The 27,311-nt window shown below is 47.3% G+C and overlaps 1 long non-coding RNA gene across 1 annotated transcript in view; it reads right to left on the bottom strand.

The window, feature by feature from the left end:
• Positions 1–110: 110 nt before the first annotated feature.
• The window catches only part of LOC149864142 (uncharacterized), a 321,852-nt gene continuing 294,651 nt past the window's right edge, over positions 111–27,311 (bottom strand). The window contains exons 3-4 of the long non-coding RNA XR_016442476.1: positions 20,264–20,374; positions 111–248 (exon numbers count right to left, since the gene is read on the bottom strand). This is a non-coding gene — a long non-coding RNA (uncharacterized LOC149864142). The remainder of the gene's footprint in view (positions 249–20,263; positions 20,375–27,311) is intronic.

Raw genomic sequence — 27,311 nt, 5'->3', positions numbered from 1 at the left:
CATATATTTCATAAGTTTATTTCCCATATTAATGTTTTCTTATGCAATTAAAAACATGTTTAACTGTTTTTGTATCACACACATTTTAAGCTGTGTATATTTGTCATAGATGCAAAGAAATTCAAAACAACAATAACTTAGCTTCAAATATTGATGTCCTCTCACCCGTATTCTATAACAAAATTTTCAGTCTGAATCTTCTTCCTTTCACACATTTTGGACAATGCAAGCTTTATTGGCTCCAAATACTGTGGAAAAAAGAATAAATAAAATTACTTGATGTCACTCAATCTGTACTTTAGTGGTTTGGACCACATATCCTTAGAAGAAAATAAGCATAGCTATGGTCATCCCTGACTAATGCCCATCTAATAGGGCTGTGCAAAGCTTCCATTCCTGATTCAATTCAGCAGAGATTTGGCCCAATTTGGTGGCCAAATCTCTGAATCCAGATTGAATCAGAGGACCCTTTAATCTCTCCAGATTGAATCAGAACCCTCCAAATCAATTCAGAGAGATTCAGAAAGATTTGGAGATTCAGACATAGAGACAGCTTTAAATGTTTTTTTCTACATACTTCTAGGTAGCAGGGACTTATGAATGCTGCAATGCTGGGGCACATAGGATGTCTTACAGCAGTGCAGGGGGTGCCCCAGCATGCTCAGCAGCAAACCTGGAAGTGGATCAGAAGCACTTCCAGTCCACTTCCAGGTCTGCCAGGGAGCGCCCTAAGAGGGGGGAGCCTGTGCCACCCTGGCTCAGTGACTGGTGCCTCCTGGGTCTAGGGAGGGCACCCAGGGTCCCCCTGCAGCTGATCGCCAAGCCAGAGGTGCAAGAGGGGCCCCAGTGCACTCCCCAGCAGACCCAGAAGTGGACCAGAAGTATTTCTGATCCGCTTCCAGGTTTGCCACTGAGCATGGGGAGGGGCCCTCCACATGTCTATGAGATGCTTCATGTGCCCCAGCATCACAACCATCATGAGCCATGCTTGCTACCTCACGGCATGGAGAAAAAACTTTTAAAGTTGTGTCTATGTCCAAATCGCTGATTCTCTGAATCAGCATTGAATCTTCAGATTCAGATTCAGCCAGCCAGGGACAGTGATCAATGAATTGAATAACTGTCCCTGATTTGGGAAAAATCCAAATTGAATAGGGTCTGTTTCATGCACCCCTATGGTCCAACCTCTTCCTGAACACCTCCAGTGATGGAGAGTCCACAGCTTCCCAGTGGGATAGTTTATTCCACTGACTTATTATTCTAACAGTGTAGAAGTTTTTCCTTACATCCAATCTAAAAAGACTTCACTGCAATATCAAGTCATTGTTCCATATTTTACTCTCTGCCTCAAGAGAAACATGTTTTCCCTCTTCTTTATGTTTTCCCTTCATATAGTTGAAGACTGCTATCATGCCCCATCTTAAGCACCTTTTCCACAACCTCAGTAGCTTTTTCAATCCTTCTTCATATGACATGCTTTCCAAGCCCTTTATCATTTTTGTCATCCACCTCTGGACACTTTCTAGCTTTTCCATGATATTTTAAAAATATGGAGTCCAAAACTGCACACAGAACTCTAAGTGAGGCCTCACCAGTGCCAAGTAGAAAGGCTCTATCACCTCCTATGTCTTGAACTTAATGCTTCTATTGATGCATGCCAAAACTTCATTTGCCTTTTGTGCAGCTGCATCACACTGCAGACTCATACTGCATCTGTGATCTACCAAGACTCCCCAAACTTATACTGTCATCCATCCAAGTATTCTCCAAATGTAACTCATTTTGTACTTGTATTTTTAACTATTCTTCCCAAGAAGCATTGAACTTCATCTCCAACTTAGCTTTCCAACCTGTCAAGATCATTTGGAATTGTCCTCATGTCCTCTATTGTATTTGCAATCCTTCCCAGACTGGTCATCTGCAATCTTCCTCATGAAACTCTCAATTCCAAAATTCAAATCAGTAATGAACACGTTGAACAGCACTGGACCCAAGAAAAACTCTGTGACATTCCACTAAAAAATTCCTGCCATTCTGACAATGGATTATTTATAATTACCCTGTGTTTGCCACTGTTGAGCCAGTTATCTATCCACCTTATAAAAATAGTTTTCCAATTAGTTTATGAGTAGATCATGTGGGGCCATGTCAAAACCCTTACTGAAATCTAGATACACTATATCAACAGCATTTCTTGCATCCACTCAAGCTGTTACTCTGTCATAGAAGGAAATCAAACTTGTTTGACAAAATTTGTCTTTAGTAAATCCATGCTGGCTGCTGATAATCAGCCTTTCCTCCTCCAAATGCTTGGAAATGGACTTCCTTAGGATATACATCAGTAATTTCCCAGGAATTGAGGTAAGGCTAGCTAGTCTGTAGCTCCCCAGGTCCTCTTTTTTTGCCTTTTTTTCTGGGTAACTATATTGGACCAGTATCTCACCTGACTTCATAAATATTGCCAAGGGCTTCTATCATTTTCTTCAGTACCCGGGATGAAGTTCATTAGGCCTTGCTGACTTAAAACCATTCAGATGCATTAAAAGGTCTCTGACCATCTCTTTACTTATCTCATCTCTCAGCCTCTCCTCTTCTTTATCCATATAATCTTTTTTTGGTGTCTGGTTGCAGTTTAATTTGGTATTTGGTTGCAGTTATGCTCATGAAGATTGAGGCAGAGAAGCTGGTGAGCAGCTTCACTTAAAAAAAAAAATTTTTTTTTGCATCTTTTCTTAAGAGTTTACCCAGGTTATTTAACAGTGGAACCAGTACCTTGGTTTTCTTTTCCAGCCAACATGCTTATAGAGCCTCCTCTGGTTGTCTTTAACTTCCCTCACCAGGTACAGCTCATTCTTTTATTTTGTCCCTACAGGTCCTTGCAATTTCCTGATAAGATTCCTTGGTGACCTGTCTATTTTCCATTACCTGTATGCTTTCTTTTTTTGCATTTAAGGCAACCTAGAAGCCCCTTGTGCAGTTTACTATTCTTCTCATGCTTCTATCATGCTATAACAAGTTTTTTGTTAAGCTTCCATTACTGTATCCTTTAAGAGTGCCCATCCCATATGGGTACCCCTTTATCCTCCATCTGTTTTCCCATGGCACCATGTCTATTAACTCCTTGAGTCAACTAAAATCCACCTTTTTGAAAACCAGCTCCCTCATTCTGTTGACTTCATGTTTTGCCCATCTTAGGATCTGGAATTCTGTTATATCATGATTGCTTTCTCTCAACTTTCCCACCACCTTCACATACTTCACCAACTGATCCCTATTGGTCAGGGTAGGATCCAAGATAGATGATCTCCTAATTTTGTCCTTAACCTTCCAAAACAGAAAGTTATCCCCTGTACAAGGTAGGAACTGGCTGACCATTCTAAGTTTGGTTGTATTGTTTTTCCAGGAGAGGTCTGGAAAATTGAACACTCCCATCACTATCATAGATTCAGAGATGTTAAGGTCAGAAGGGACCTCAATAGATTATTGAGTCTGACCCCCCGATAGGCAGGAAAGAGTGCTGGGTTCAGATGACCCCAGCCAGATGCCTATCTAACCACCCCTTGAAGACCCCCAGGGTAGGGGAGAGCACCACCTCCCTTGGGAGCCCATTCCAGATTTTGGCCACTCTAACTGTGAAGAAGTTCTTCCTAATGTCCAGTCTAAATCTTCTCTCTGCTAGCTTCTGGCCATTATTTTTGTAACCCCCAGGGGCACCTTGGTGAGTAGAGCCACACCAATTCTCTTCTGTGTCCCTGTTGGTGACACTGGGCATAACCCTGGGTAACTCAGAGGGATGGAAGACCACGAGTGTCGAGGAAATCCTTCTGCTCCAGGCTCAGAAGAGCCAAAGCCCCCCCTTGCCCAACCTTTGCAACCCTTTCTCTGGCACCTGCAAATCTCCTGTCCTTCTGGAAAGCAGGCGAGCTAAAACTGTTATCTGTGGAATGCAAGGGCACCGCTTGGAGAGAGAGAGGAGGAGGAAAAGGGAAGAAAGAGGGGGGCCAGCGGGTGGAAAATCACTGACAGTGAAACTGACCGGGGTATAAAGATCTTGCTGTTGCAGGGTTAGGTGTGCAGGATTTGAGACAATACAGTCTCCCTGTGCCTTTTACTTGAGCTCAAATAAACTCTGTCTGCTTCTCCCCCAGTGTGTTTATTTGGCGCAACGCACACCGGGCAACGAACCCAATTGTTGCCTCCCTCGGGCACCTGGTGCCGGCAACAGTTTTGGTGCCCAACGTTGGGCTCGAGGCTAACATTTCACCTTGCCCGGATCCCTCCTGGGGTCGACGACTTGCGGCAACAACCGACGCCCAGCGCGCACTGGTGGTTTCATCGGGGGCCTCGGCAGAGACGTGGTTTGATCGACCCCGGAGGGCACAACGGTGCAATGTGCTCTAATAGTGGAGAAGCGATCATGGGCGACGGTGTGAAACTGGTCCCTCGGATAAGGTAGGATAGCTCAGCAGTCTGAGCATTGTCTGTTAAGACCTGGGGACGCCCAGTGTCTCCCTGTAGGACCTGGGGACACCCAGTGTCTCCCTAGAGTATGGGCAGGGACAGAGTACGGTTGGCAGGGTACAGTGTACACCCATAGAATGCATTCTGACAAATTGGAAACTGTTTAAGTCAGTTCTAATGACTAAAAATGATCTTAAAAGGTTCTGTACAGTGAAATGGCCTCAATATCAACTGGAGGATCGGGAAAGGTGGCCTCCGGAAGGGTCAATTAACTACAATACAATTCTCCAATTACTCCTGTTTTGTCAGCGGATGGGTAAGTGGAATGAACATTTGTATGCACAATTGTTTATGGCTTTATGGAACAAGACAGATATTTTGCAGAAGTGTAATTTGACTCCGACAGGATCAGTAGTTGTTAGTGCTGAGTATCAGCATTCCCCCCCCCACATTACTGTAATGCCAGAGTCGGCGTCCCCTTCGGCTTTAACACCTCCACCATATAAAGGTCAGATGCCCCCAGTCCCAGAGATTCCTCCCTCAGTGGGATTTTATCCTTTACTTACTGAAACTGTAATAGCCCGGCCTGGGGCAGATGGGCGTGCAGCCCAGACCATGCAAGTATACACCCATGTACCTTTTAACTCGGTGGACCTGGCAGCTTTTAAAGTACAGGCTGGAGAATTTTCAACTAGCCCGAGTAAGTTTATCTCTGTCTTTGAGGGATGTTTAGCTAGTCACAAGCCTGACTGGGATGATTGTAATATCCTTATGCGAACCTTATTATCTGAAGTAGAGTGGAATCAAGTTATTTCCAAAGCCAGGGAGGAAGCACAGCGGAGGCATGAAAGGGATCCTGTCAATGTTCCTGTTCCGGCAGATGTGGTTCCCCTAGCAGACCCTAGATGGGACCCTAACAATCCTGTGAATCATACCCATCTTACCTCTTACAAAGAACTGCTTATTCATGGGCTCAGGCACTCGGCTGTCCAACATAATAATTGGGCAAAGCTGTATGAAATAGTATAGGAGCTGAAGGAAAGTCCCGTTGCATTCCTACAGCGCATCCGAGACGCCATTCGGCAAAATACCAATGCAGACCCTGATGATCAGGCGATAGAGGCAACTATAAAGGGTATTTTTACCAGCCGTGCAGCCCCTGATATAAAGAGGAAGTTACAAAAGAAGGAAGACTTAATGGGTATGTCTGTAGCACAAATCCTGGAAACTGCAAACGGGGCGTATACTCTCAGAGAAGGAGAAAAAGACAAGAGACAAGTTAGAATGCTAGTAGCAGTTCAGGCCGGAGTCAGAGAAAGGCCACAAGAAGGTGGGAGAGGCAGAGGTATAAGGGGTCGTGGGCGCAGGTGCCTTGGCCCACAAGAAAGATGCCTGGGATGGAACCAGTGTGCCTTATGCTGGCAAGAGGGACACTGGAAGAATGAATACCCAGAGAAAGGGAGAGACTGCACTCATGTAATGGCAGTGGAAGGACAGGAGTAGGGGTGGCAGGGGAAACGGACCACCCCACCCCCGGAACCCTGAGTAAAAATGCAGGGGGGGAATTCAGAAATTGATTTTTTGATAGACTCTGGGGCAGCACGGACCGCTGTAAATCAACCTCTTCAACTTCCTGTAGCGGACTCTCTCACCGTGGTGAGTGCCACGGGAAAAAAAAGACTCAGTGCCCAGTGTATGCTCCTGCAGAATGTGCTCTGGGAGACCGGGCTCTCTCTCACAAATTGGTCTACCTTCCAGATTGCCCAACACCCCTGCTAGGACGAGACCTGCTTTGTCGATTAGGTGCATCACTGCATTTTACCCAGGATGAAATAACCCTCACATTTCCCCCTGAAAATGCATGGATAATGACCCTCACGGTTGAACCCTCGGCCATGAACGTTCCCCAGGAGTGGAACCAGTGGGAAGACCAGGTATACCCTTTGGTGTGGGCAGAGGGGGTCCCTGGAAAGGCTACACATCAAACCCCCATTAATATTCAACTACTGCCAGGAAAAGGTCCAGTACAAATCAAGCAGTACCCAATCAAAAGGGAAGCCAGAGAGGGACTGCAAGAGACTATAGACCGTTTCCTAAAGTACGGCATACTGCGAGAGTGTCAGTCAGCCTGGAACACTCCTATCTTGCCAGTATTGAAGCCTGATGGCACATATCGACTGGTGCAGGACCTAAGGGCGGTTATGAGCGGGTTAAAACTATTCATCCTCTCGTCCCAAACCCGTATACCTTGCTGGCCTCCGTAGGGGGGCAGTATACTCATTTCTCAGTTCTTGATTTGAAAGACGCTTTCTTTACGATTCCAGTTGACCCCCCCTCTCAGGAGATATTCTCTTTTGAATGGGAGGACAAAAAGGGTTAAGAAACAACTTTGTTGGACTGTATTAGCCCAGGTATTTAAGAACTCTCCTACCCTTTTCGGCCAGTCCTTAGCTAAAGACTTGGAGGAGTGGAATAATGAGCATGAAGTTCTCTTGTTACAATATGTGGATGATTTATTAATTGCTGCCATAGATTTAAACTCTTGCCTTAACGCCACGGTAAGCCTCCTGAACTTTATTGGGCTTCGAGGATCTCAGGTGGCTCGAAATAAAGCTCAAATTGCTCTCCCCGAAGTACGATACCTGGGATTTCACATAAGACAGGGGGAGCGCCAGCTTTCAAGTGAGCGAAAGGAGGCTATATGGCAGGTTCCCACCCCAAGCAACCGTAAGCGGCTCAGGGCGTTTCTTGGCATGGCAGGTTTTTGCAGAATATGGATCCCTGAATTTGGACTATGGGCAAAACCACTATATGACTGTGTGAAAGGGGCAGACCATGACCCCTTTTATTGGACTCCAGAAGCCGACAAGGCATTTAAGATACTAAAAAGGAAACTAATGGAAGCCCCTGCCCTGGGGTTACCGGACCTTTCTAAACCTTTCCAATTGTATGTGCATGAACGAAAAGGGATGGCTCTGGGAATGCTTACTCAATTGTTGGGGGCGTGGAAACGTCCCATTGCTTATTTCTCCAAACGGCTTGATCCAGTTGCCAAGGGATGGCCAGCGTGTTTACGAGCAGTTGCGGCAACTGCCCTAATACTTGAGGAAGCTGAAAAGTTAACGCTGGGAGGAGCTGTGCAGGTGTATACCCCTCATATGGTCCAGGCTCTGCTAGACGCTAAGGGGGGTCTCTGGCTCACCTAGGCTCGAGTGGCTCAGTACCAAGCTAAGCTGTTGGAGAACCCTGAAGTGACTCTGCAACCCTGTCCCTCCCTCAACCCGGCTACTCTCTTACCTGAAATGGAAGAACAAGAGCATGATTGTTTAGACATCATAGATGCACAGTACTCCAGCCGTGCAGACCTACAGGATCAGCCACTTCTGAATGCTGATTGTGAGTGGTACACTGATGGCAGTAGCATTGTTGCAGAAGGGCAAAGGAGGGCAGGTTATGCTGTTGTGACTCTCTATGATGTTGTTGAGGCCAAGGGTTCGCCTGCCGGAACATCTGCTCAACTTGCTGAACTGGTGGCCCTGACCCGGGCGCTAGAACTGTCAAAAGGGAAACGGGTCAACATCTATACCGACTCTAGGTATGCTTTTGGAGTACTGCATGCCCATGCTGGCCTATGGAAACAAAGGGGACTGCTGACAGCCCAAGGCTCCCCAGTGAAGTATGGACCCCAAATTCTCCGACTCCTGGAAGCTGTTCAACTTCCCTCGGAAGTGGCAGTAATGCACTATAAGGCACATCAGAAAGAGGATCAAGACGTAGCCAGGGCTAATGCCCGGGCAGACAGAGAAGCTAAAATTGCTGCCACCCTGAGGACGCCGAGACCTGCTGACATCCCTATGCATGCTCTCATTTCATCAGCGGGGGAGCTCCCGAATCCCCAGTACTCATATGAAGAAAAAGAACTAGCTGACAAGCTTGGTCTCCAAGAAAAGAAGGGATGGCTCTGCTCCACGGACGGGAGGATCCTCCTACCAAAGAGCCTGACCCAGCCGGTGTTGCAACGGCTACATCAAACTACTCATGCTGGAAAAGAAGCTCTCACTCAGTTGGTGAACAAATATTTTCTAACCTCTGGACTTCGACCTCTGGCCTCCCAAATACAGGCCAGCTGTTCGATTTGTCAAAAGAATAACCCTCAATCCAGTCTCTCATCACCTCCAGCCACTTTGGAACCTACTCCAGGCCCCGGACTGGTTTGGCAAATAGACTTTACTGAGTTCCCCCGAACTCAAGGATTTAAGTATCTCCTTGTTATAATAGATTGATTCAGCGGATGGCCTGAAGCCTCTCCATGTCGCAATTGTACAGCCAAGACTGTAGCTTTAAAATTCATCCGGGAAGTTATTCCCCGCTTCGGACTTCCCCAGTGGATGGAATCTGACAACGGAACACATTTCACTTCAAAGATCATCCAAAACATCTCAGATGCCTTACAGATCCCCTGGAAACTCCATACTGCATGGCGACCACAAGCTAATGGTGTAGTAGAACATACAAATCAGACCCTCAAGCGTCATCTATCAAAGATCTGCCAGGAGGCCTCTCTGGGATGGCCCGATGCTTTGCCCCTTGCTTTGCTTCATATCTGTGCCCTTCCCAAGGGAAGATTAGGGCTTAGCCCCTTTGAGATTATGTTTGGAAGGGCATGGCCTATGAACGGGACGCCGGTTCTAGCAGGGGAGTGGGAAATGGATGTAATATTTTGTCATGGTATATGTGCTCTCTGTCTGCTGTTCTTTCTTCTCTCCATAGGTACACTAAAGACTTGCAGCCTCTTCCGCTGGATGCTCCAGTCCACTTGTTACAGCCAGAGATTCCATGCTCATTCGGACCTGGAAGGATGAGCCCCTCCAAGAGAAGTGGAAAGGACCTCACCCTGTCCTACTAGGTTCCCACACAGCGGCAAAGGTCAATGGACACAAGAACTGGATTCATCACGAGACAGACTTGGCATGATCTTTCTCCCGGCGTATGGAGTGGGCTGGTTAGCCAAGCTGTATCGTCAACTTTCTGCGTTTCTTACAAAATTTGCCAATGACACTTTAGCTATTGAAAAGAGCCTTAACTCTGAGATTTATCAACTTCGTTTATTATCTCTTCAAAACCGTCAGACCCTAGATTATGTTTTAGCTTCTCAGGGCAGGGTATGTGCTTTAATTGGGAACGAATGTTGTACTTATGTCCCAGAAAATTCCCAAGGTATTAACAAACACATTTTAGCTGAACAGGCTTTTGAGCTGTGGAAAAGTCAGGAACATGAACCCCCTGTCTTTGATTCTCTCTGGAGCTGGTTGCCCAACCTCGGAGGCCTAGGAGCGGGCATCCTTAACCTCCTGATCACCAGTGTTGTGTTGTGTTTAATTACTCTCCTCTTATTTGCGTGCTGTAACGCCCTCCTGCACAAAGTCCGTGCATCCCCCTCCCCGAGCGCCTCATTATACCCTTGCATTGCCTCAAACACTCAATTACTTTTTGTCTTCAGAATGAGAAAACTCAGCCAAAACTTTGTTGAGTATTCTCAAAGGGGGGAGCTGTTGGTGACACTGGGCATAACCCTGGGTAACTCAGAGGGATGGAAGACCACGAGTGTCGAGGAAATCCTTCTGCTCCAGGCTCAGAAGAGCCAAAGCCCCCCCTTGCCCAACCTTTGCAACCCTTTCTCTGGCACCTGCAAATCTCCTGTCCTTCTGGAAAGCAGGCGAGCTAAAACTGTTATCTGTGGAATGCAAGGGCACCGCTTGGAGAGAGAGAGGAGGAGGAAAAGGGAAGAAAGAGGGGGGCCAGCGGGTGGAAAATCACTGACAGTGAAACTGACCGGGGTATAAAGATCTTGCTGTTGCAGGGTTAGGTGTGCAGGATTTGAGACAATACAGTCTCCCTGTGCCTTTTACTTGAGCTCAAATAAACTCTGTCTGCTTCTCCCCCAGTGTGTTTATTTGGCGCAACGCACACCGGGCAACGAACCCAATTGTTGCCTCCCTCGGGCACCTGGTGCCGGCAACAGTTTTGGTGCCCAACGTTGGGCTCGAGGCTAACATTTCACCTTGCCCGGATCCCTCCTGGGGTCGACGACTTGCGGCAACAACCGACGCCCAGCGCGCACTGGTGGTTTCATCGGGGGCCTCGGCAGAGACGTGGTTTGATCGACCCCGGAGGGCACAACGGTGCAATGTGCTCTAATAGTGGAGAAGCGATCATGGGCGACGGTGTGAAACTGGTCCCTCGGATAAGGTAGGATAGCTCAGCAGCCTGAGCATTGTCTGTTAAGACCTGGGGACGCCCAGTGTCTCCCTGTAGGACCTGGGGACACCCAGTGTCTCCCTAGAGTATGGGCAGGGACAGAGTACGGTTGGCAGGGTACAGTGTACACCCATAGAATGCATTCTGACAAATTGGAAACTGTTTAAGTCAGTTCTAATGACTAAAAATGATCTTAAAAGGTTCTGTACAGTGAAATGGCCTCAATATCAACTGGAGGATCGGGAAAGGTGGCCTCCGGAAGGGTCAATTAACTACAATACAATTCTCCAATTACTCCTGTTTTGTCAGCGGATGGGTAAGTGGAATGAACATTTGTATGCACAATTGTTTATGGCTTTATGGAACAAGACAGATATTTTGCAGAAGTGTAATTTGACTCCGACAGGATCAGTAGTTGTTAGTGCTGAGTATCAGCATTCCCCCCCCCACATTACTGTAATGCCAGAGTCGGCGTCCCCTTCGGCTTTAACACCTCCACCATATAAAGGTCAGATGCCCCCAGTCCCAGAGATTCCTCCCTCAGTGGGATTTTATCCTTTACTTACTGAAACTGTAATAGCCCGGCCTGGGGCAGATGGGCGTGCAGCCCAGACCATGCAAGTATACACCCATGTACCTTTTAACTCGGTGGACCTGGCAGCTTTTAAAGTACAGGCTGGAGAATTTTCAACTAGCCCGAGTAAGTTTATCTCTGTCTTTGAGGGATGTTTAGCTAGTCACAAGCCTGACTGGGATGATTGTAATATCCTTATGCGAACCTTATTATCTGAAGTAGAGTGGAATCAAGTTATTTCCAAAGCCAGGGAGGAAGCACAGCGGAGGCATGAAAGGGATCCTGTCAATGTTCCTGTTCCGGCAGATGTGGTTCCCCTAGCAGACCCTAGATGGGACCCTAACAATCCTGTGAATCATACCCATCTTACCTCTTACAAAGAACTGCTTATTCATGGGCTCAGGCACTCGGCTGTCCAACATAATAATTGGGCAAAGCTGTATGAAATAGTATAGGAGCTGAAGGAAAGTCCCGTTGCATTCCTACAGCGCATCCGAGACGCCATTCGGCAAAATACCAATGCAGACCCTGATGATCAGGCGATAGAGGCAACTATAAAGGGTATTTTTACCAGCCGTGCAGCCCCTGATATAAAGAGGAAGTTACAAAAGAAGGAAGACTTAATGGGTATGTCTGTAGCACAAATCCTGGAAACTGCAAACGGGGCGTATACTCTCAGAGAAGGAGAAAAAGACAAGAGACAAGTTAGAATGCTAGTAGCAGTTCAGGCCGGAGTCAGAGAAAGGCCACAAGAAGGTGGGAGAGGCAGAGGTATAAGGGGTCGTGGGCGCAGGTGCCTTGGCCCACAAGAAAGATGCCTGGGATGGAACCAGTGTGCCTTATGCTGGCAAGAGGGACACTGGAAGAATGAATACCCAGAGAAAGGGAGAGACTGCACTCATGTAATGGCAGTGGAAGGACAGGAGTAGGGGTGGCAGGGGAAACGGACCACCCCACCCCCGGAACCCTGAGTAAAAATGCAGGGGGGGAATTCAGAAATTGATTTTTTGATAGACTCTGGGGCAGCACGGACCGCTGTAAATCAACCTCTTCAACTTCCTGTAGCGGACTCTCTCACCGTGGTGAGTGCCACGGGAAAAAAAAGACTCAGTGCCCAGTGTATGCTCCTGCAGAATGTGCTCTGGGAGACCGGGCTCTCTCTCACAAATTGGTCTACCTTCCAGATTGCCCAACACCCCTGCTAGGACGAGACCTGCTTTGTCGATTAGGTGCATCACTGCATTTTACCCAGGATGAAATAACCCTCACATTGCCCCCTGAAAATGCATGGATAATGACCCTCACGGTTGAACCCTCGGCCATGAACGTTCCCCAGGAGTGGAACCAGTGGGAAGACCAGGTATACCCTTTGGTGTGGGCAGAGGGGGTCCCTGGAAAGGCTACACATCAAACCCCCATTAATATTCAACTACTGCCAGGAAAAGGTCCAGTACAAATCAAGCAGTACCCAATCAAAAGGGAAGCCAGAGAGGGACTGCAAGAGACTATAGACCGTTTCCTAAAGTACGGCATACTGCGAGAGTGTCAGTCAGCCTGGAACACTCCTATCTTGCCAGTATTGAAGCCTGATGGCACATATCGACTGGTGCAGGACCTAAGGGCGGTTATGAGCGGGTTAAAACTATTCATCCTCTCGTCCCAAACCCGTATACCTTGCTGGCCTCCGTAGGGGGGCAGTATACTCATTTCTCAGTTCTTGATTTGAAAGACGCTTTCTTTACGATTCCAGTTGACCCCCCCTCTCAGGAGATATTCTCTTTTGAATGGGAGGACAAAAAGGGTTAAGAAACAACTTTGTTGGACTGTATTAGCCCAGGTATTTAAGAACTCTCCTACCCTTTTCGGCCAGTCCTTAGCTAAAGACTTGGAGGAGTGGAATAATGAGCATGAAGTTCTCTTGTTACAATATGTGGATGATTTATTAATTGCTGCCATAGATTTAAACTCTTGCCTTAACGCCACGGTAAGCCTCCTGAACTTTATTGGGCTTCGAGGATCTCAGGTGGCTCGAAATAAAGCTCAAATTGCTCTCCCCGAAGTACGATACCTGGGATTTCACATAAGACAGGGGGAGCGCCAGCTTTCAAGTGAGCGAAAGGAGGCTATATGGCAGGTTCCCACCCCAAGCAACCGTAAGCGGCTCAGGGCGTTTCTTGGCATGGCAGGTTTTTGCAGAATATGGATCCCTGAATTTGGACTATGGGCAAAACCACTATATGACTGTGTGAAAGGGGCAGACCATGACCCCTTTTATTGGACTCCAGAAGCCGACAAGGCATTTAAGATACTAAAAAGGAAACTAATGGAAGCCCCTGCCCTGGGGTTACCGGACCTTTCTAAACCTTTCCAATTGTATGTGCATGAACGAAAAGGGATGGCTCTGGGAATGCTTACTCAATTGTTGGGGGCGTGGAAACGTCCCATTGCTTATTTCTCCAAACGGCTTGATCCAGTTGCCAAGGGATGGCCAGCGTGTTTACGAGCAGTTGCGGCAACTGCCCTAATACTTGAGGAAGCTGAAAAGTTAACGCTGGGAGGAGCTGTGCAGGTGTATACCCCTCATATGGTCCAGGCTCTGCTAGACGCTAAGGGGGGTCTCTGGCTCACCTAGGCTCGAGTGGCTCAGTACCAAGCTAAGCTGTTGGAGAACCCTGAAGTGACTCTGCAACCCTGTCCCTCCCTCAACCCGGCTACTCTCTTACCTGAAATGGAAGAACAAGAGCATGATTGTTTAGACATCATAGATGCACAGTACTCCAGCCGTGCAGACCTACAGGATCAGCCACTTCTGAATGCTGATTGTGAGTGGTACACTGATGGCAGTAGCATTGTTGCAGAAGGGCAAAGGAGGGCAGGTTATGCTGTTGTGACCCTCTATGATGTTGTTGAGGCCAAGGGTTCGCCTGCCGGAACATCTGCTCAACTTGCTGAACTGGTGGCCCTGACCCGGGCGCTAGAACTGTCAAAAGGGAAACGGGTCAACATCTATACCGACTCTAGGTATGCTTTTGGAGTACTGCATGCCCATGCTGGCCTATGGAAACAAAGGGGACTGCTGACAGCCCAAGGCTCCCCAGTGAAGTATGGACCCCAAATTCTCCGACTCCTGGAAGCTGTTCAACTTCCCTCGGAAGTGGCAGTAATGCACTATAAGGCACATCAGAAAGAGGATCAAGACGTAGCCAGGGGTAATGCCCGGGCAGACAGAGAAGCTAAAATTGCTGCCACCCTGAGGACGCCGAGACCTGCTGACATCCCTATGCATGCTCTCATTTCATCAGCGGGGGAGCTCCCGAATCCCCAGTACTCATATGAAGAAAAAGAACTAGCTGACAAGCTTGGTCTCCAAGAAAAGAAGGGATGGCTCTGCTCCATGGACGGGAGGATCCTCCTACCAAAGAGCCTGACCCAGCCGGTGTTGCAACGGCTACATCAAACTACTCACGCTGGAAAAGAAGCTCTCACTCAGTTGGTGAACAAATATTTTCTAACCTCTGGACTTCGACCTCTGGCCTCCCAAATACAGGCCAGCTGTTCGATTTGTCAAAAGAATAACCCTCAATCCAGTCTCTCATCACCTCCAGCCACTTTGGAACCTACTCCAGGCCCCGGACTGGTTTGGCAAATAGACTTTACTGAGTTCCCCCGAACTCAAGGATTTAAGTATCTCCTTGTTATAATAGATTGATTCAGCGGATGGCCTGAAGCTTCTCCATGTTGCAATTGTACAGCCAAGACTGTAGCTTTAAAATTCATCCGGGAAGTTATTCCCCGCTTCGGACTTCCCCAGTGGATGGAATCTGACAACGGAACACATTTCACTTCAAAGATCATCCAAAACATCTCAGATGCCTTACAGATCCCCTGGAAACTCCATACTGCATGGCGACCACAAGCTAATGGTGTAGTAGAACATACAAATCAGACCCTCAAGCGTCATCTATCAAAGATCTGCCAGGAGGCCTCTCTGGGATGGCCCGATGCTTTGCCCCTTGCTTTGCTTCATATCTGTGCCCTTCCCAAGGGAAGATTAGGGCTTAGCCCCTTTGAGGTTATGTTTGGAAGGGCATGGCCTATGAACGGGACGCCGGTTCTAGCAGGGGAGTGGGAAATGGATGTAATATTTTGTCATGGTATATGTGCTCTCTGTCTGCTGTTCTTTCTTCTCTCCATAGGTACACTAAAGACTTGCAGCCTCTTCCGCTGGATGCTCCAGTCCACTTGTTACAGCCGGAGATTCCATGCTCATTCGGACCTGGAAGGATGAGCCCCTCCAAGAGAAGTGGAAAGGACCTCACCCTGTCCTACTAGGTTCCCACACAGCGGCAAAGGTCAATGGACACAAGAACTGGATTCATCACGAGACAGACTTGGCATGATCTTTCTCCCGGCGTATGGAGTGGGCTGGTTAGCCAAGCTGTATCGTCAACTTTCTGCGTTTCTTACAAAATTTGCCAATGACACTTTAGCTATTGAAAAGAGCCTTAACTCTGAGATTTATCAACTTCGTTTATTATCTCTTCAAAACCGTCAGACCCTAGATTATGTTTTAGCTTCTCAGGGCAGGGTATGTGCTTTAATTGGGAACGAATGTTGTACTTATGTCCCAGAAAATTCCCAAGGTATTAACAAACACATTTTAGCTGAACAGGCTTTTGAGCTGTGGAAAAGTCAGGAACATGAACCCCCTGTCTTTGATTCTCTCTGGAGCTGGTTGCCCAACCTCGGAGGCCTAGGAGCGGGCATCCTTAACCTCCTGATCACCAGTGTTGTGTTGTGTTTAATTACTCTCCTCTTATTTGCGTGCTGTAACGCCCTCCTGCACAAAGTCTGTGCATCCCCCTCCCCGAGCGCCTCATTATACCCTTGCATTGCCTCAAACACTCAATTACTTTTTGTCTTCAGAATGAGAAAACTCAGCCAAAACTTTGTTGAGTATTCTCAAAGGGGGGAGCTGTTGGTGACACTGGGCATAACCCTGGGTAACTCAGAGGGATGGAAGACCACGAGTGTCGAGGAAATCCTTCTGCTCCAGGCTCAGAAGAGCCAAAGCCCCCCCTTGCCCAACCTTTGCAACCCTTTCTCTGGCACCTGCAAATCTCCTGTCCTTCTGGAAAGCAGGCGAGCTAAAACTGTTATCTGTGCACCGCTTGGAGAGAGAGAGGAGGAGGAAAAGGGAAGAAGAAGGGGGGCCAGCGGGTGGAAAATCACTGACAGTGAAACTGACCGGGGTATAAAGATCTTGCTGTTGCAGGGTTAGGTGTGCAGGATTTGAGACAATACAGTCTCCCTGTGCCTTTTACTTGAGCTCAAATAAACTCTGTCTTCTTCTCCCCCAGTGTGTTTATTTGGCACGACGCACACCGGGCAATGAACCCAATTGTTGCCTCCCTCGGGCACCTTGTGCCAGCAACATCCCCATGACGAATTTATAACCAGCCACAAGGTCACCTCTCAACCTTCTCTTGTGGAAGCTGAACAGGTCCAGGTGCCCTAGTCTCTCCTTGTAAGGCTTGGCCTGCAAGCCTTTAACCATATGAGTGTGGGCCCTCTCCAGCTTATCCACATCCCTCTTAAATTGTGGCACCCAAAACTGGATGCAGTATTCCAATTGCAGTCTGACCAGTGCCCAATAGAAGGGAAGTATCACCTGCTTGGTTCTGTTTGTCATGCATCTGCTGATGCACGATAAAATGCTGTTAGCTTTGGTGATGAATCATGTTCATCTTGGAGTCCACTAGAACTCTGAGATCCCTTTCCACTTCCATGCTGCCGAGCAGGTAATTTCCTAGGCAGTAGGTGTGCTGGACATTTGTCCCCCGTAGGTGCAGCACTTTGCATTTCTTCTTCTTAAATTGCATTGTATTGTTTTCTGCCCATTTGTCCAACCTGTCCTGGTCTGCCTGTAGTTGTTCCCTGCCCTCCGGTGTGTCCACTTCTGCCCACAATTTTGTATCATCCACAAACTTGGACAGAGTATACTTCACTCCCTCATCCAAGTCACTGATGAAGACATTGAAGAGTATTGGTCCAAGTACTGAGCCCTGCGGGACCCCATTGCCCATGTCCTTCCAGGTCGATACCGACCAATCCACCACCACTCTCTGGGTATGACCCTCTAGCCAATTTGCCACCCACCAGACTGTGTAATCATCCAAGTCACAGCCTCTTAATTTGTTCACAAGTATGGGGTGGGATACCATATCAAAGGCCTTTCTGAAGTCTAAGTAAATGATGTATATGCCTACTCCTGCATCCAGGAGTAACTTGGTCACAAAAAGAGACTAAATTAGTCAGGCATAACCTATCTGCTATGAATCCGTGCTGGTTTCCCCTCAGCATAATTTTTCCTGCTGGGCTCTCACATATATGAGCCTTAATTAACTTCTCAGAGTCTTTACCAAGGACGGAGGTGAGACTGACTGGCCTGTAGTTGCCTGGATCCTCCTTCCTCCCCTTCTTGAAAATAGGGACCACACATTGGCCCTTTTCTAGTCCTCCAGGACCTGATCCATGCACCACGAGTGCTCAAATATTCTTTCCAGTGGCTGTGCAATGACATCAGCCAGTGCCTTCAGTACCCTCGGATGGACCTCATCCAGGCCTGCCGACTTAAATGCAACCCGTCCTTCCAAGTGACTCTGCACCATCTCAGGGTCAAAGCTTGGTAGTCTGGTGCCCAACTGTTGTCTCTCTATGATCCCATTGTAAGACTTGTTTTGCACCTCATTTAGGAAGACTGAGGCAAAGAACTCATTGAGGAGTTCAGCCTTGTCCCCCCTGTCTGTCACCAATTGCTTTTACCCAGTAGTGGTCCTATACAGCCCTGGGCCTTCCTTTTACTCCCTATATATCTGAAAAACAACTTTTTGTTATCCTTAACTTGGGATGCCATCCTCAGCTCCATGGTAGCTTTGTCCTTTCTAAGTGCCTCCCTACAACTGCGAGCTGAGGAGGCATACTCCTCCTTATTAATTTGTCCCTGTTTCCACTGTTTATATGCCCCCCTTTTTACCCTTAGGCTGCTCTGGATTTCTCTGGTCGGTCAAGGAAGCCGATTGGCCCATTTCCCCCTTTTCCCCCGCATCAGGATTATTTCCCTCTGTGCCCGAAGGATCACTTCCTTAAGGCGCAGACACCCTTCCTGGGCTCCCATCTCACCAAATCTCTTACTCTGCAGTGCATCCTTGACTAAACACCTGAGCTTGCTGAAGTCAGCCTTCCTAAAGTCTAGCACTTCCACCCTGCTAGTTACTTTCCCACTCTACACCTTATGGTGAATTCTATTATTTGGTGGTCACTGTCACCCAGGTGACCACTGATCTGTAGGTCCCCTATCATGTCATCCCCTGTTGCCAATACCAGGTCCAGTATGACATTCCCACTAGTGGGACCGTGTACTTCCTGTGTCAGATGGAGGTCCTGTACACAGGATAGGAGCTTGCATGAATGGTGGGAATTTGCTCTCTGCATCTCCCAGCAGATGTCAGGGTAGTTTAGGTCCCCCATGACTACCGTTTCTCTACTCTTTATGTTCTCTGAGAGCTACCTCGGGAGTTCCAAATCTAGTACTTCCCCTTCGTGTGGGGTTCTGTAGCAAACCCCTACCACCAAATCCCTTTCCCCTTGACCTCCATGTATCCTAACTCACAATCCTTCTACTTTCTCTTCTTCCAATTCCATTTTTATAAGGGTGTACTGCCCAGTCATGGGTAGAGTCCCACCAGGTCTCTGTTAACCCCATGAAGCAGGGCACTGAGGTGCCTGCTACTTGTGGAGTAGTAATGGAAGAGCCCAGGTGAAGGTTGCTAAGGCAACCGGAGGGAGCCAGGGACTCTTTTAGCAGTGAGCTGACCAGAAGGGGCAGGGCCTGGTTACTATATAACTCCCAGGCTGAGGCCAGGCAGGAAGTTCCCTACTGGCAGCCAAAGGGAAAGGAACTCTGCCGAAGCAAGAAAAGAGAAGAGGCCAAAATGCATGAGCTGATTGGTAGAAATTTATGTTATAGCCTAGGGGCTTGAGTTTGGTGTTTACAACCGGTGGCTTGGGTGAGGCTATTAGGGGTTGGAGGAGGCCTCATAGGGGGTCCATGGCAGCATGGGGACCTGGGCACCAGAGAGGGTGCAGTATTGGGGTGTGCTGACCCTGAGCACATGAGAAGCCACTGCAAAGGGGGTGTGCCAACCCAAGCATCAATGAGGGTGCAGCATTGCGGGGGGTGAGCCAACCCGAGTGCCAGAGGAGGTGCTGCATTGGGGTGTGCCAACCCCAGTGCCAGGGAGGATGCAATGTTGATTTATGCTGGCCCCGAACCCCAGAGCAGGGGGCAGAAGCCCCAGACAAGGGGCCAGCAAGAAGCCCAGATAAGGGGGCAGTGAGAAGCCCCAGACAAGAGGACCATGATTCTACGAGTGCCCAGAGATGCACAGTTGCAAGAGAAGGGCTGCGGGGAGCCCGAGCACCCAGAGAGGCATGGCTGTGAGACCAGGGCTGCGGTTAAGACTGAACAACGTCTAGTACATCAGCGAGGCTTGGGGCATGGTAAAGGGGTGGTTGGAGCTACACATAGCCCATAAGGCTGGAACACCCATTAGTGAAAGAGAGCTAATGTACAGGAGGAAAACTGTGTCCAGAGAGACAAAGAGGCAGCCTCCCTATAATATACATTAGACATCAAAGATGTGATGGATGAGAATTAAGGGTGCTTTGTAGATGAACTGGACACGGTCGGGGTGCTAGGGGAGAGCACAGTGACCCTAGGATGTCCCTCCTTTTACATCCCACTAAGTCATAAGTGTTTTCTGCAATCAGGAGTGCTAGTTCATCCTGCTTGTTCCCAATGCTCCTAGCATTAGTGTATAGGCACTTGAGCCCTGTGACTGGCGCCTATGTTACCTACCGGCTCTGATGGCCAATGGGCACCTTATTGCTTACCTGTTTATTGTTTACCTGTTCTATACTGCTGGATGTCCAATGGATTGCAGATTCCTGATGTTCTCCTTTTGCCTCCCCATCCCACATCTGAGCTAGTTTAAAGCCCGATGTAGGAGATCAGCCAACCTGTTGGAGAAAAGACTTTCACCTTTTCTTATAACTTTTGGATAATGTTCTCACCTCCTTACAGAGTGCCCTATCTACCTCTTCTTCCTGACTTCGTGGCCTATCATACATCCCTACCATTATATCAGTGCTGTGTCTTTCACCTTTAATTTTCACCTTAATGCATTCTGAAGTGCTTTCGTTTTCCTCCTGAGTCACGGAATAAGTATGTGTTTTGACATACAAGGCATGCCTACATGTTCTTTTAAGCACAACTAAATTTGCTGCACATTAAATTAATGCTCACTAAGTGATTTTTGGCAGGTGTCTGCATGTGCAGGGACTTAGCATTAAATCTAGTTCCAAGCCCTGCCATGTGCCTCTGTGGCCATTGGCTGGAGCTCCATCCTCCAGCCACATGTCTGCCAGTGTTTGGCACCATTGTGAAGACAGAGACAGCTTCCAGCACTTGGAAGCCATCTTGGAAACACAGCCCCACCCTCTGATTCCTGGCCAGCCTCTTCCCTGCCCACAAGCTGTGTGCCCAGCACAAGGAAAGCACAAGGCAGTTCTCTCCTTGCCCATCCTCCCTCCCCATGCCATGGTTGCTTACCAGCAATGACCAGTGTCCTGTGTTCCTGCTGACCATGGTGGAGGCCCTGATGGTCCCAACAGCCCCCCCACCCAGGCCCCAGGACAGCTGTTCACCCCAAACCAGGGGCCAGTTGGAAAACTATTTACAATATTTCTGTTTTTTGAGCCCAGAGTGGGGCCTAGGGGGCCTAGGGAGCAGAGCCAGGGGCCAGGTGCCCAGCACCTAAGCCTCAGCACATTCCCCCATGGGTCCTGGGCCCACAGTAACCCCAGAAGGTGATGGCTTCATGCACAGCCAGGTCTTTGGGTGCATGGTACAAGGGAGAGCAGCGGAAGGTGGAGGAAGGTGGTCACACTGGAAGTCAGGCTGGGAATACAGGCCAACCTGGACATGCTTGCAAGGTGGGAAGACCAAAAGCTGATGGCCTTCAATGTAGAGAAATGCAGGGTGTTCCACCTTGGGTGGAAGAACCAGCAGCATATTTATAGGCTTGACAGTGCTATGCTTGTTATCACCATAACTGAAACAGTTGTGGGGGTCTTGATTGACCACAAGATGAACATGAGCCATCAATGTAATGCTGTGGCTGATAAAGGAAGACAAACACAGGCATAAATCCACTGGTGTATCTCAAGCAAAACCAGGGACGTCATCCTCCCACTTTACTTGGCCTCAATGGGGTTGTAGCTGGAGTACTGCGTCCAGTTCTGGGGCCCCCCACTTCAGGAGGGACATGGATAAGCTTGAGATTCCAAAGGATAGCCACCTGTATGATCAAAAGCCAAGAGAGAAAGCCTTATGAGAAGAGGCTGAGGGACCTTGGACTCTTCATCCTTTAGAAGAGAACACTCAGGGGGCACTTGGTGGCAGCCTACAACTATATAAGCAGGGTGCATCAGGATTTGGGAGCACAGTTGTTAACCAAGGCTCCCCAAGGGATAACAAGGTCTAATGGCCACAAACTCCTGGAAAGCCAGTTTAGACTGGACATAAGAAAAACTTCTTTACAGTCTGTGTATGTAGGGTCTGGAACAGACTTCCCTGAGAGATGGTACAAGTACCTACTCTGGACTTATTCAAAAGGCATCTGGTTGTTTTCTTTGCTGGGATCCTTTGATGACAGCAGACTTTCTGCCTATGGCAGGGGGGCTGAACTCGATTTTGCAAGGTCCCTTCTAACCCCCTAATGTCTCTGACTTTATATCTTGTAACAGATATTTGTGGGGGAAGGTTTGGATAATGACCAGATCTTTTCTATTATTTCCAATCACTGTTGTGTTAGTTAAGGTGGAAAGACTGGAGAACCCATAGCAATCTCTTCCAAGCAACAATTCTTTGATTACATTAAAATGTTTTAAAAAACTGTCCTAAATTGCTAATTTGCATAGGCATACCTGGTCAAATGGCTGCTAGAGTACTTGCATATCTCAAAGAATAGCAAAAGAGAAAATTTTGGTGAGGGATATAATTTCTCTCTAATAAATACATCAGAGAACCAAAACAGGGGAAGGAGAAATCTATTTTTGTAATAGCTAACTTTAACAAAGGAGCAATTGGTCATAAATTAGTTTGAAGTTAAGAGAAAAGTGCATCAAAAGAATAAGTGTGATTAGAAGTTTAAGAGGTTCTGAAAAAGATTTCCTATAGGAAAGTGTAGGTGGAGGATAAAACTAATGCATTTTAAGATGGAGCTTTACAGGCTTATGAAAGGCTAAAATTAAATATTTATATAACAGGACTGGACTGCATTACTTTCAAAGTCTTCCCCTGGCTTATATAATGGACTAGATAAAATCCATGCCATCTATATCAGCTCACACATAATGGAATCAGCTCCATTTTTGGTCAGTGATGTTGTCATTTATTTAAAATTATCACTTCTTGAGAATAACACATGAAAAGAGATGTGAAAAGAGATGTTTTTACTGAATTGTAATGCAAAGAATCTAAGTCTCTAACCAATTAGTGATTCCTTGTTACTTAGGGCCCTGTTGCATGGTAATGTTGGGTGGCTTCTGGAGCTCTTAACCCCTGGATTATCTACATTATATGCAGCTCAAAGTTATGGCACTCCAGGGCAAGCTGGAGTGTCACCCAGCTGGGTGTTATCCAGCTCATGTTGCACTAAGGTGTAGCCACTCTAGGCTATACCTTAGTGTAAACACCTCACCCATCCTTCTTCCCCCTGTGGCCCAGATCTGGCCCAATGCTACCCCCTTCCCAACACCCCAGATCCCTGCTCACTGACCTCCCACCACCCCTGATTACTTACGGGTTCCCATGCTATCTGTCCTGGGGGAGCAGTCAAGGAAGGGTGAATCTGCCTGTCCATCTATCACCACTGCTGTTATCTGGGATGGGTTCAGCCCGGGAAGAAGCAGCAGCCTGGAAATGGTGGCAGTGGGGTGCCAGGCAGGCAGGTTAATTGTTCCCTGCCTGCTCCCCTGGGACAGACACCATGGGTAGCCACAAATAACTGGAGCAGGGGATGATAATGAATCTTCTGCAGGAGGGAGGGCAATTGGAAGGGGGAATTGTTACCTTTAGTTCTCCAGGTTCTTGCTTGCCTGAATGTGACTGCTTCAAAATTGAGCTAGCTCTAACACTGATCAATAGTTGTGCATCTCACAGTGTAACATGTACTATGGCTCTTATACTATAAGAGCATTTATCCTTCCATGACGATGAAGCACTGCAGGAAAATTGATGTCATAATAACTAATTTTATCAATAGAAATTTGGCTGTACTTCTCCTTCTAGTTACACTTGACTAGTTCTGCAGTTGCACTGTAAACAAGCACTCCATAGTCATAAAAAGACCTTTAGGAGAAGCTTTTTATTCTGCTTAAAATCTACAGCTAATGGCTTTCCTGATGCAGTTGTACCGTATCAAACTGATGTGGTAGCTTATTTAAAAGAGTCTTTAAATCACTGTAGGTAATTAAAGCTAAATTACTATTTTATAAATAAAAAAAAACAAAGAAATCTGCATTTGCATATAAACCAGCACTACTCTTTTTTGTAAACAAGAAAAAAAGAAGAAACATGGCAATCTGATTGAACAGATGAATTGTGACTAATAATTTCAAATCTGAAATAAGAGAAGGCATCTAAACAGCTTTGTGGTGTGGGAGGGAAAGATACTATTAAGGTCCATTTAACATATGTCAGTATACTGTACTTTAGAGTTTGAACCAGCAATCACTGAAATAGAGAGGCAGGGTAGTGTGGCACCTTATAGATTTCATAGGCTTAATAGAATTTAGGGTTGGAAGGAACCTATTAGATCTTTGAAGTCGACCCCTTGCCCTGGACAGGAAAGAGGGCTGGCGTGAGATGACCCCAACCAGGTGTTTGCCCAATCTCCTCTTAAATACCTCCAAGGAAGGGGACAGCTCCACCTCCCTTGGAAATATATTCCATATTTTGGCAACCCTCACTGTAAATATTTTTATTTTCCTCATGTCCAATCTAAATTTGTTCTACTTCAGTTTGTGGCCATTGTTTCTAGTTACCCTGATGGGTGCCCTGGTAAACATTGTATCCTATTTCCTGCTACACCCCCTGGTGACTTTGCAGATGGAATAGGTAGAACTTATGCTATAGGTAGAACTCAAGGTGTTGGCTGGCTGATTTCTTAGGATATCCCTGGGCTGGTTGCCATTTTTGTGGGCTAAGTGTGCTGAGCCCCTCTGCACCTCTGATTGGCTGAGGGGCCCCAGTAATCCCACCCCTCCTTGTCAATTCTCAGATGGCCCCAAACCTCTGCTTATATTATAACATGCCAAATTGATGGCTTTTGTGGGCTTAATCCCCTAATTAAGTCCATGGAAGTCATTAACCACTGCTTAGATTGCTTAAAAATGCATCAGTAGTTAATGGCTTCCATGGCCTTAATTAGGGGATTGAGCCCACAAAAGCCATTAACTAACATGTTATTAAACAATCAAAATGCTTAATAATGTTTAAAAAGAAATATTAAATTGAAGCTATAAACACCATGAATTGTAACTAATACCAACTATATACACTTAATTAAAGGACATAATAAAAAGGAGTTTATTGAATACTAACTTTTAGATAGGCAGCTCATCATAGGTATTAAATGCAAGCATGCTGCACACAGATACAGTTGCTTGAGGCATTCTCTGTCTCTGTGGACAGAACACTTGCCCATACACTGAGATGTCATGCTCAGCATCCACTGATTTAATTGGAATGGTGAGGCAGCATCTTGTCAGGGTGTAAAGATTTGGAAATTGGTCACAGACAGAGACCCAAAACACAGGCACAGGTATCCAGGACTCCTGATGAAGTTCACATATTAAGCATGTTCATTGTCATGCTTTCCCCCATCCTGGAATTGCTTTCAGTAGCTGAGGGTCACAATGAAGAACAGGCACCTGGTTGGGGTCTAAAATGCAAACAGCACTAAGGAAGGTTGAAGGAACTGTGGTGGCAGTGATGGGCCATACCGGTAGTACTGGCTCAGCTTCATAGTTATTGCTTGAAATAGGTCACTGGTTTTCAAGGACAGTTTGAGAGTTCTTATGATGCCCTGTCTTGTAACCAGCTTATAAAATCCATCAGCTTGTTGTGTGTGCAATGGATCACAGGCTACCAACCTTTAAACCAGACCAGGAGCTCCATGAACCAGGTGGTAGTGTCAGCCTCAAACCTAACTTGATCTTGAGTATCACCTCACCCTAAGAGATTTGAAAGTTTAAGCAAAAGCCGTGTGCTGTGTGTGATTTCCAGCTCCTTTGTCTCAAACTGTTGGCAGAATTGCATATGCTTGGCATGGTAATGGAACAACAAATTCCTCCATATAAGCATGGGCCCTGGTGGAGCTGGCACAATGCCATGTGGATACCCACTTTGACTTGGTGATGGACCCCCTGTACCAGACATTACAGCCTGGAAAATGCTTGAAGGCTTTCTTAAAAGAAAACACCAACCTATACACATTGGGGAACTGTGTGCACCAGACATCACTTACTTGGGACAGAATGTATGCATTTCAGGTGACATGAACACCATTAGGTAGCATTCCTGGAGCACAACAGAGAAAGCCTTGCACATGTACGTGGGAGACCAAAAAGCTGAGATCTTGTTAAAATCTATGCCATAGCTGACAATTATCTTTATGATGGCTTGAGACATGGTAGGAAAATTGATAGATGTGAGGTGGACTGGCTCAGTTTGAGAGATAGGCAGGTCCTGGTTTGTCCAGTTCCCCAGTACTTATAAAATATGCAGAATGATCTGCCATAATCGAGGAGGAGTCATATTCTGCTTGTGCAGCCTTTGTGGACTATATATATGAAGAAACCACTGCAGGGAGATAGTCTTGGAGAAGCTTGTTAGCATGTGGGAAACTTCCAACATCTGGCACATTTGGGTTCAGGTCGTCCCTCAACTTTGAGTGATCAAGTATTTCCAGTGGGATGTTTGTGGACGTGAAAGCCTCCATGAAGGTAAATGCTGCCCCTTATCTTACCAAGCTGCTTTCTGTAGTTCTTTTTATACAGGGAGGGCATGGTTGCTTGCTTCTTTCTCTGACCTTTAAACTCCACAACAGCCTTCCAATTCATGTGTAAATTGCATTCTAAGGGTGTGACCACACATGCAAGCATGTGCGGTTGCAGCAGCTCAGATAGAAACAGTACAAATTTGAGCTCAAGCTTTTTGTCTCAGCACATATGCCCGGACATGCACTTTGGTGTGGGGAAAATTGTGCCACTTGGGGCAAAATAACCCTGCCTGGCTCCTCCTGCATCTGGAACCAGGGGGAGCTAGAACCCAGAGCCATTATCTGTGCTGTCCCCAGAAGTATAAAAAACTGCCCTGTCCTTGCCCCAGCAATACAAAAAGCTGCTCTGTCAAGTAACTCAGGGCTACTAGCTCTCAGGAGCTTCTGGGGCCCAGCCAATTGGTACCTAGGGACACTACCCCTTGTGCCTGCTGGACTGCTGAAGCAAACCTGAGAGTTCCCTGCACCCTCTAACCACTGCAGCAGTCTGGCAGTGGGGGCTGCTGCCTGGCTGTAATCTGCTGTGCACCTGCCAGACTGGCATGGAAACTGGACAGCCAGTAGAGGCATTTGCCCCTCTGGGCCAGCTGCCAGTGTACTGTGGTTGTAAAGCTGGCCTTTGTCCAGCATTACTGCAATGTGCACCCCCTGCCAGGCCACCTGGGCAGCTATCACCTGGAAGATATTCTGGGTGTGGCGGTCTGCTTTGAACTGTCAAACCATGTCCTCCTTCCCCCTTTGACCAGGAGGGGAGCCACCTGCAGCTGTGTCCAAGGTATCAGCTCTGAGCAGGAAGGGGCCTGCCACTGGACCCCCTAGCAGGAATTCTG

The sequence above is a fragment of the Crocodylus siamensis genome, chromosome 5 (genome assembly GCF_052110815.1).
Source record: "Crocodylus siamensis isolate JL-2025a chromosome 5, ASM5211081v1, whole genome shotgun sequence".
Taxonomy (NCBI): domain Eukaryota; kingdom Metazoa; phylum Chordata; order Crocodylia; family Crocodylidae; genus Crocodylus; species Crocodylus siamensis.
The sequence above is the reverse complement of the archived record's forward strand: the minus strand, read 5'-3'. Positions and strand labels throughout refer to the sequence as shown.